This window comes from Rhinopithecus bieti, unplaced genomic scaffold, assembly GCF_001698545.2.
Source record: "Rhinopithecus bieti isolate Rb0 unplaced genomic scaffold, ASM169854v2 scaffold_24306, whole genome shotgun sequence".
In the NCBI taxonomy this organism is placed as follows: domain Eukaryota; kingdom Metazoa; phylum Chordata; class Mammalia; order Primates; family Cercopithecidae; genus Rhinopithecus; species Rhinopithecus bieti.
In genome coordinates this window covers 3,266,718-3,276,991 of record NW_016811898.1, presented here as the reverse complement: position 1 = coordinate 3,276,991, position 10,274 = coordinate 3,266,718, and the positions used below count along the sequence as shown (strand labels likewise).

General features: G+C 37.2%; 1 pseudogene; it reads right to left on the bottom strand.

Moving 5' to 3' along the window:
* Positions 1–489: 489 nt before the first annotated feature.
* Positions 490–7,009, bottom strand: LOC108544243 (thyroid receptor-interacting protein 11-like; annotated as a pseudogene).
* Between the last annotated feature and the right edge of the window lie 3,265 nt (positions 7,010–10,274).

Sequence of the window (10,274 nt, the reverse complement as noted above, 5' to 3'; positions counted from 1 at the left end):
AACAACAAAAGAATTTACACACATGATGACATTGCACAGGACCAAATACATACTTCATCTCAGGGCACCAATGACCTTCCAGGGACCATCTTGTTGGCCTATTACCACAAAGTCCTCTAAAGATGATCACTATACGCTTCAGATCAACTTTCCACACTATGCAGAGAAGCCACTACTAGTATTTTTTTATTCTTCATTTAAAAAAAAAAACTCTCTTGACAAACCACAATCTCTAGCTTAAATAGGCTTGGAAATCACAGAAGGAAATAGAAAGCTAACATATAGCTACTAGTATTTTTGTCTGTCTGTATTTTTGTAACTTAAGATAAAAGATAAATGTTCCTAGCTTAAATTAGGTCAAATCAGAAGGAATAAATCAGATGATATAGCAAACACTTCCTCTTGACACCTGCAATTTCTAAAAGCATTAGGAATATTTTTATTAAATTCAGAGAAAGCATTAACTACAAATAAATACATGACATTTTCTAAAAGGCCACTTGGTGATGAAGTACATATCGATAGTGTTCGTGGTTTCTTTAAAGTGCTAGACTGTCTCTGGCTTGAGAATCATCTATTGTTTCACAAGGTCTTTCAACACAGCTCCAGCGTTGTTGTCAGGTAACACTGGCAAAGGTGTGAATGTGGGCCAAATATCTGAGATGGGTTTCAAAAGAAGATGCTGGGGCCCACGAGGTCCAAGTCCAGCTGGGTTAGTAAGAGGTACACCTGCTGAGTGAGGAGCCAAAAACGGATTTACATCTCGTCTTCTACCCGACCTGGATTCTGCTGTATCTTTAAAACTTTCTGGTGCATTTGTATCTAGTTTTCCCCTTCCTGGTGAATCTAGAGGTTTCATATCATGAACAGAAAGCTTTGGTGGTGGAACAGATGAATGAGATCCTGTTTCTAGAAATTTAACAAAAGTTCTGAAAAAGAACTATTAAGCACAGATTGCTGATTTGGTCTCAAAGTTGTGTTGGGAACACTTTTTGATCCTCCTTCAAGCCACCCAAGTCATCCACCTGGTAACACTACCCCGATCGTCATGAAACAACTGCTCCATCTCCTCCCTTCTGACACCCAGGATGCTTCCCATCAACTGGAACATGTCATGACGCTGATTTTTTGGCGTGTGGAAATGACTGATGAAGAGGTTTCTCATTAGGACTTTGTCCACTTTTCCTTCTAAGCTGTTTGGTAAGTTCATCAATTTCTTTTGTACATCATCCAGGATTTCTTATCGGAACTCATTTTGTTTTTTAAGTCCTTCAATTTGATCTTCTTTTGGATCTGACTGTTCTTTAAGTCTTGATGCTGAATTCAGTGCAGCATTTGCTTCATCCAAACCTTCCTGTGATATCACTTTTCCTTCCAGATTTTCTGCCTTTTTCTTCCATTCAGCTATAAGGTGTTTTTGCTTTCCTAATTCAACAGAATACATAGCTTTTTCCTCTTGTTGGAAATGCTGTAGTACCATCTGCAGGTTGGCCAGTGACAGAGCATACTGCTTTACTTGTTCCTGAGAGGCAGAAAGTAGCAGCGCAGTTTCATCCCTTTGCTTGGAGACTACATTCAATTGTTCTTGCAATGACTCTACCTGCACATTGGCTTGATGACTTGCATTTTCCATTGCATTAGAGGATGAACCTGGCTTTTCCTCCAATACTGTGACTTTCTTTCTTAGTTTAGCCTATCTTCTGTGGCCAAAGCTTCATGGGTATAAGAATCTTCTGATTTTAAAAGATGATTATGCCACGTCTCTAGCTCCTGGTTTGATTGAAATTCTTGGTCATGTAAACGTTGAACCTTTCTCTGTAGTGCAGCGTTTTCCCTTTGTTTTTGTTTCAGGGCCAACATGACTTGGTCTCTCTTGTTGAAACACAACTGTCTTCTCCTGCACTGATTTAACTGCATCTAAAAGCTGATTTAGCTCCCAGTCCTGCTCTGTTCTTTTTCTTTCAGTAACTGTTCAAAAGCAAGAGCCTTCTCCTTCATTGACGGCTCTCAAACTCTTTTTCTCGCAGTATCTAGAAAACTTCATGTTAGTCTCTTGTAACGCTTGATATTCTGTTTCCTTTCCCTTGGAAGTTTCTACTATTTTTTCATTTCCTCCTTTTAGTTTGCCAATGTCCATCTCTAGAATTAATATTCTCTCCTTCAGGTTTGTTACCGCCTGCCTCTAAAGTTCATTTTCATTTACTTTGTTAGTGAAATGTTCATTGGAAGAAAGTAATTGACCACTTTTGACTTTGAGGTCTTTTTCTTTAAGCAACTTTTGCAAAACATCTTGTTTCTCCTTTAGCTGCTTAATTTCTGAATTGGTTTGTTTGTGTTCTTTTCTTTCTAGCTCTGAGGTGGCAGCAATCGAATCAGACAATCTGTGATTATTTTCCTGGAGAGTTCCAATCATTGCATCTTTTTCCTGTAGTGATTTTCTTTGCTCTTCTACCTCTTGCTGAAGTAATTCAGAAGATTCACTCAACACATCACACTTACTTGCTCTAAGAGATTCTGCTGACTGGGGAGTAAGCAATGACACAGAAGACAGCTGGGGTGAAATAATATCAAGTTTTCCTAAAAGAAGATCCTTGGTATTGGAAAGCTGCCCAGTGCCGTGCTAAACTTGTGCGAATTCCTGCCGCAGATTTTTGAATTTGGTTTCATTCTGCTCATAACTTTGAATTGGGCCGGTATAGTTCATTTGTAATTTAGAATTATTATTGCTGTCAACCAAAACCTGTGCCTGAAGTTGGTGAAGCTCTTCCTGAAACTGGGCTGACTTGTATTGCATATTTTGTACTGTGGTCACCACTTGCTGTTTCCACTCTTCCTTTTTTTTTTTAACTTGCTGTTTTAACTTGTCACGTTCTTGTAGAAGCCCCTCAAACTGATTACTATTAACACCTCCAGCCTCATTACCAGTGCTGGATGTCTGTAAAACTGCCAATAAAGTCTGACATTTCTGACTTAGTGTATCTATTTCCATGCCTTTTTCTCAAATGATACATGATAAATTCTGAGCAGTTTCTCTAAACATATCTTGGTCACTACTTTCAAATTTAGTGGACAATTTTTTATTTTCATCTTGCAGTTTGATGAGAGCTGCTTCTTTGGCAGCAACTATATCCATCATTTTGTGATATTCTGTTTTTAGATGGCTATTTTCCCTAGTCTTCTCATTCAAAACAGCTAATACCTATTCTCTTTCCATAGCATAGGCCTGCAGTTGCTGTTGAAGATAAATAACATCTTGAGTATAGGAAGCTGAAGAAATTCTAGCATGAAGAGCTTGTATCTCCAAATCTTTCTGCTGAATAATCTCAGTTAGTTTACCAACTTCATTTTTGGACAACTGATCAATCTGTTTAGTTGAAGATATATTCTTTTCATTTAGAAGTTTAATCTCTAGTTCTCTCTTATTCCTTTCACTGATCTTATCTAAAGCTTTCTGGACAAATGGATACTGATCATAAAGAAACTACGGATATTTTGTCATCTAGTTTAGAAGAGTGGAAGCAATTGACACAACTTTTAAATGAGAAATTTTTATTGAAAACCTTAAAGATATATTCTTATCTTTAAGTTTTAATTTTGGCAAGGAAAATCCAGAAGGAAAAGTGATATCATTCACAGGAGGTTTGGATGAAGCAAATTCTGGCATTGAATTCAGCAATCAAGACTTACGGAACAGTTGATCAAAAGAAGAACAAATTGGAGAACTTAAAAAACAAAATGAATTGCCGATAAGGAAAGTTAAGAAATGTTGGATGATGTACATAATCTATCTTTAACTTAAAGATACATGCTTATCTAAAGCTTTCTGGACAAATGAATACTGATCATAAAGAAACTAAGGACATTTTGTCATCTAGTTTATAGATAAATCATGCTTTTCACTTCCGTGTTCTATTTTAAGGCTCTGAATTTTGTTTCTTGAAAATATCAGAGTTATCTGTTTGAATGTCTTGTCTTTCTTCATGGAACTGGATTTTGATTTGATTGTTTTTTGCAAACTCTTAATTTCCTCATCTGTCTCTAAAAAGAGCTGGGTGTGTGTGGTGTTCATTTGCTCATGCTGGTATCTAAACTCATTCATTTCCTTCTTCTGCTCCTGTAAAGACTGAAGTAGTTGCATCTTACTCTGGTTTTGATCTTCAGTTATCTTTTGATGATGTTTAATTGCCTCTTCAAGATAATCCTTGATTATGATCAGTTGAGATACCTCAGATTCTAGTTCAGTAATACTGTCAAGAGTTTTAGGATCAGTCACAGGTGTAGTTCAACTCTGCTGTTCCTTGAGTCGTTCCAGTTCTTCTTGCAGACGATTATTTTCTTCTTTCATGGATCCAAGACTTCTGTCCTTTTCCTATATGGTCTGCCTTAAAATTTCATGTTTTCTTAAGGCCTGAGAATATTTATCCAATTGCTCCTGCAGCTTTGAACTTCTTTAAATTTTTCAATAAAAATTTCTCATTTAAAAGTTGTGTCAATTGCTTGCTCTTCTAAACTAGATGACAAAATATCCTTAGTTTCTTTATGATCAGTATCCATTTGTCCAATATTCTGTTTGGGTTCTGCTATTTCAATGTCTTTCTTTTGAATGAGTTTAATTAAATGCTCATGCTTCAGCTGTAAGGCAGAGATATTCAAATTACGTGCATTTGACAGTTCAGTGGTTTTCTCTCACGTGTTTGCTTCTTCCAACAGCCTCTTTACAGCCCGACACAATTCTGCTTCTTTCCCTCCTTTTTCCATTTTTAGAGTCTCCACACTTGTGTTTTTTTCCAGAGAAAGCTGATTGTTAGTAGCAATATATTCTTCCCAAGTGATGCCTCACATCTTCACATGCTGAAACTAACTTTTCGTTTTCCATTTTGACATCAAAAACAACTTTCTTTAAATTTTCATTGAGCTGTTCTAATTCTGAAAGATTTTGCTTTAAGTTTCTGACTTTGGCTTCTCTTTAAGTAAGTTGTCCTTAAAATTACTACTAGAGTCTTGATTTAGAGACTGAGTTAACTCATTCCTGACTCTAGAAAGCTCTTCCTCATTTTGTCTAATATGCTCCTTAAGTTCCAAATTCTCCTTCTGGATGCTTACAATTTTTTTTATTTTTTTATTTTTTTATTTTTTTATTTTATTTTATTTTTTTTTTGTGATTTATTTAGCTTAGCTACTAAAACTTCTACTTTGTCCTCAAGTTTCTGGTTGGTTAAATGTAAATCATTTAGGGCCACTTCACTTTGAATTAACTTTTCTTTCTGTACATCCAACTCTTTAGGAATGTCCATTTTATCATCTTCAAGTTGATGAACTCTTTTTTCATCATTTAGATCTTGTTTCAGTTTACTGATGGTGCTATCTCCTTCATTTTGTTGTTTTGATAGCTGCTTTTTTATCAGAATCATGTGCTTTGTAGTTTCTTGATTGTCTCTGTCCAATTCTTCTATCTCAGCTATCAGTATTTCCTTTTCACTAATACTCTAATTGAGTTCTTGTTCCTTTGCCTCCAAATTAAGTCTTAAGTCATATAATTCTGAATGCAAACTTATGCCTCTTGTAGCTGTACTTTTTATTACTTCATATTCATTGTTGGATTTTAAAAGTGATATCTGAAGTTCTTCCTTTTCTTGACTCTAATGACTTCTCTTTTTCTAAAACTTCGATATATATATTTTAAGTTTCAGATTGTCTTCAGCAAGACTGTTATCCTAGTTTAAACTACTCAATCTCATTATTTCATTTTTGGCATCAGACAGTGCTTGTTGTACTCTGAACTCTTCTTCCACTGAGGCACACTGTGCAATAATTCTTTTCTTTTCTGTCACAGTATCACTTTGCTTCACAGCATAAGGCTGCAATTTACTACACTCCAATTTCAAGTTTTCACATTCTTCCATTATTTATCTCTTTTCCACTTTAGCTGTTCTTATTCTCTCCTCAAAATATCTCTACCATTTTCTGCAGAAGATACTTTTTTATTTATATCTTTTATTTTATCCTCAAGCTCCTCAATTTTTTTGGTAGACTCCATTTTCTCTGTTTGTAGAAGTTGGATAGTTTTTTGCATCTCATAGATTTTAGAGTGATCAATTTCTGTAACTCCAGAGCCATCTTGTTGTAACAGATGAGTTCTTCAATTCGTTCTTCATAGTCACTTAATTCTTCTCGATGTCGTCGACTTATTTCTGTTGGTGTGCTTTGTGCAGTACTGATATTTCATGTTGATGGTCATCAATTTCCTGACTTCGGTTCTGTTTCAGTTCCTTAATGATATTTTGTAGTTTGCATGTTTCACTTTGGGCAGAGCTATGTGTTCCTTGTGCTTTCAAAGTCTGAGCAATATGCCTCCAATAGCCAACTTCAGACTCAAACCTTGAAACTTCATTTGAGAGTCGGTTTATTTCTCGTTGGAACAAAATTATATCAACAAAGTCCATGTCATCGTCATGGAAAGCTGAAGAATGATAACTAATCACATAAAAGAATGAAGCTGCAGTGGTTGCTGGTACATCGCCAGCTCCCGAAGGTACTGACTGAATAGATGACTGCAGTTTCAGCAACTGATCCCAGAGCGCAATCTGTCTGGCTTTAAGATGGCTGATTTCTACCTCTTTTTGTTGAAGTTGATTTCCGCAACTTGTAGAATTCTGGTTCAATTTGAAGCTCGGATGCTTCATATTTCACTTCCAGATCAGTAAAAAGTTTCTTAAGCCTTTCCTTCTCTTGATCTCAAGATTGAATGAATGGCTTCAATTTCCTTTGTCCTAGAATCAGGTAATTCTACTTCCACTTCCTCTGAGTCCTCCATCAGCATAACCTTTGTAAAGTTTGAAATCTGGCCAGTGAGGGAAGCCAGGCTGCCCTCGACTTGACCCAGAGACTGTCCCCAGCCGAGTCGAGGCTCCCAAGCCAGGACGACATCGCGGCGACTTTAGTGAATGACCTGGCCCACTCGGAAAAGAAAGGTTTAGTGCTGTCGGACGATCTGACCAAATATCCTTGAACGCCTGCCTTGGTGAGACTAGTCCAAAACACTCAGGATTCGATAACACAAGGCGGGGTTCCTAGGCAACGCCGGCTCCGAGTTCTGCTTAGAACTGCAGAGGCCTGGCCTGAGACTTGACCAGGTGCCCGCCTCTAGTGACACAGTCACCCACGCAGGGTTTCTGCTCATTCCCACCAATTCTCGCTGTCCAGATTGCGTCACTTCTTCCTCTGCTCTAGTGAGTTTCCCCAGTTCCGTGGGCAACGCCTGCCAACTCGACACTGGCCGCCATGACACTCGCCAACAATTCTTTTTTTTTTTTTTTAATTTTACTTTAAGTTCTGGGATACACGTGCAGAACGTGCAGGCTTGTTACATAGGTTTACATGTGCCATGGTGGTTTGCTGCACCCATCAACTTGTCATCTATGTTTTCAGCCCAGCATACACTAGGTATTTGTCCTAATGCTCTCCCTCCCCTTCCCCTAACTCCCCAACAGGCCCTGGTGTGTGATGATCCCCTCCCTGTGTCCATGTGTTCTCATTGTTCAACTTCCACTTATGAGTCAGGACATGCGCTGTTTGGTTTTCTGTTCCTGTGTTAATTTGCTGAGAATGATGGTTTCCAGCTTCATTCATGTCCCTGCAAAGGACATAAACTCATCCTTTTTTTTATGGCTGCATGGTATTCTGTGGTGTGTATGTGTCACATTTTCTTTATCCAGTCTATCATTGATGGGCATTTGGGTTGGTTTCAAGTCTTTGCTATTGTGAACAGTGCTGCAGTATGTGTACATATGTCTTTATAGTGAAATGATTTATAATCCTTTGGGTATATACCCAGTAATGGGATTGCTGGTTCAAATAGTATTTCTGGTTCTAGATCCTTGAGGAATCACCACACTGTCCTCCACAATGATTGAACTAATTTACACTCCCACCAACAGTGTAAAAGAATTCCTATTTCTCCGTACCTTCTCCAGCATCTGTTGTTTCCTGACTTTTTAATGATCACCATTCTCACTGGCTGAGATGGTATCTCATTTTGGGTTTGATTTACATTTCTTTAATGACCAGCAATGATGAGCTTTTTTTTCATATTTTTGTTGGCCACATAAATGTCTTTTTTTGAGAAGTGTTTGTTCATATCCTTCCTCCACCTTTTGATGGTGTTGTTGTTTTCTTGTAAATTTGTTTAAGTTCCTCGTAGATTCTGGATATTAGAAATTTGTCAGATGGATAGATTGCAAAAATGTTCTCCCATTCTATAGGTTGCCTATTCACTCTGATGATAGTTTCTCTTGCTGTGTAGAAGCTCTTTAGTTTGATTAGATCCCATTTGTCAATTTTGGCTTTTGTTGCAATTACTTTTGGTGTTTCAGTCATGAAGTGTTTGCCCATGCCTATGTCCTGAATGATATTGCTTAGGTTTTCTTCTAGAGTTTTTATGGTTTTAGGTTTTACGTTTAAGTCTTTAATCCATCTTGAGTTATTTTTTGTATAAGGTGTAAGGAAGGGGTTCAGTTTCTGTTTTCTGCATATGGCTAGCCAGTTTTCCCAACACCATTTATTAAATAGGGAATCCTTTCCCCATTGCTTGTTTTGTCAGGTTTGTCAAAATCAGATCGTTGTAGATCTGTGGTGTTATTTCTGAGCCCTCTATTCTGTTTCATTGGTCTATATATCTGTTTTGGTACCAGTGCCATGCTGTTTTGGTTACTGTAGCTTTGTAGTACAGTTTGAAGTCAGGTAGCATGATGCCTTGAGCTTTGTTCTTTTTGCCTAGAATTGTCTTGGCTATATGGGCTTTTTTATGGTTTTGTATGAAATTTAAAGTAGTTTTTTCCTAATTCTGTGAAGAAAGTAAATGGTAGCTTGATGGGAATAGCATTGAATCTATAAATTACTTTGGTTAGTATGACCATTTTCATGATATTAATTCCTCCTATCCATGAGCATAACATTTTTTTTTTCCTTTTGTTTGTGTCCTCTCTTATTTCCTTGAGCAGTGGTTCATAGTTCTTCTTGAAGAGGTCATTCATGTCCCTTGTAAGTTATATTCCTAGGTATTTTATTCTCTTTGTAGCAATTGTGAATGGGAGTTCTCATGATTTGGCTCTCTGTTTGTCTTATTATTGGTGTATAGGAATGTTTGTGATTTTTCCACATTGATTTTGTATCCTGAGACTGCTGAATTTGCTTCTCAGCTTAAGATCTTTTGGGGCTGAGATGATGGGGTTTTCTAAATATACAATCATGTCATCTGCAAACAGAGACAATTTCACTTCTTTTCTTCCTATTTGAATATGGTTTATTTTTTTCTCTTGCTTGATTGCCCTGGCCAGAACTTCCAATACTATGTTGAATAGGAGTGGTGAGAGAGAACATCCTTGTCTTGTGCCGGTTTTCAAAGGGAATAATTCCAGCTTTTGCTAATTCAGAGTGATATTGGCTATGATTTTGTTATAAATATCTCTTATTATTTTGAGATATGTTCCATCAACACCTAGTTTATTGAGAGTTTTTAGCATGAAGGGGTGTTGAATTTTATTGAAGGCCTTTTCTGGACCTATTGAGATAATCCTGTGGTTTTTGTCATTGGTTCTGTTTATGTGATGGATTACATTTATTGATTTGCATATGTTGAACCAGGATTGCATCCCAGGGATGAAGCCAACTTGATCATGGTGGATAAGCTTTTTGATGTGCTACTGGATTCGGTTTACCAGTATTTTATTGAGGATTTTCGCATTGGTGTTCATCAGGGATATTGGCCTGAAATTCTCTTTTTTTGTTGTGTCTCTGCCAGATTTTGGTATCAGGATGATGCCGGCCTCATAAAATGAGTTAGGGAGGAGTTCCTGTTTTTCTATTGCTTGAAATAGTTTCAAAAGGAATGGTAACAGCTCCTCTTTGTAACTCTCGTAGAATTCAGCTGTGAATCTGTCTGGTCCTGGGCTTTTTTTTTTGGTTCGTAGGATATTAATTACTGCCTCAATTTCAGAACTTATGATCAGCCTATTCAGGGATTTGACTTCTTCCTGGTTTAGTCTTGGGAGGGCATATGTGTCCAGGAATTTATCCATTTCTTCTAGATTTTCTAGTTTATTCACACAGAGGTGTTTATACTATTCTCTGATGGTAGTTTTTATTTCTGTGGGATCAGTGGTGATATCCCCTTTATCATTTTCTATTGTCTCTATTTGATTCTTCTCTCTTTTCTTGTTTATTAGTCTGGCTAGTGATCTATTTTGTTAATCTTTTCAAACAACCAGCTCCTGGAT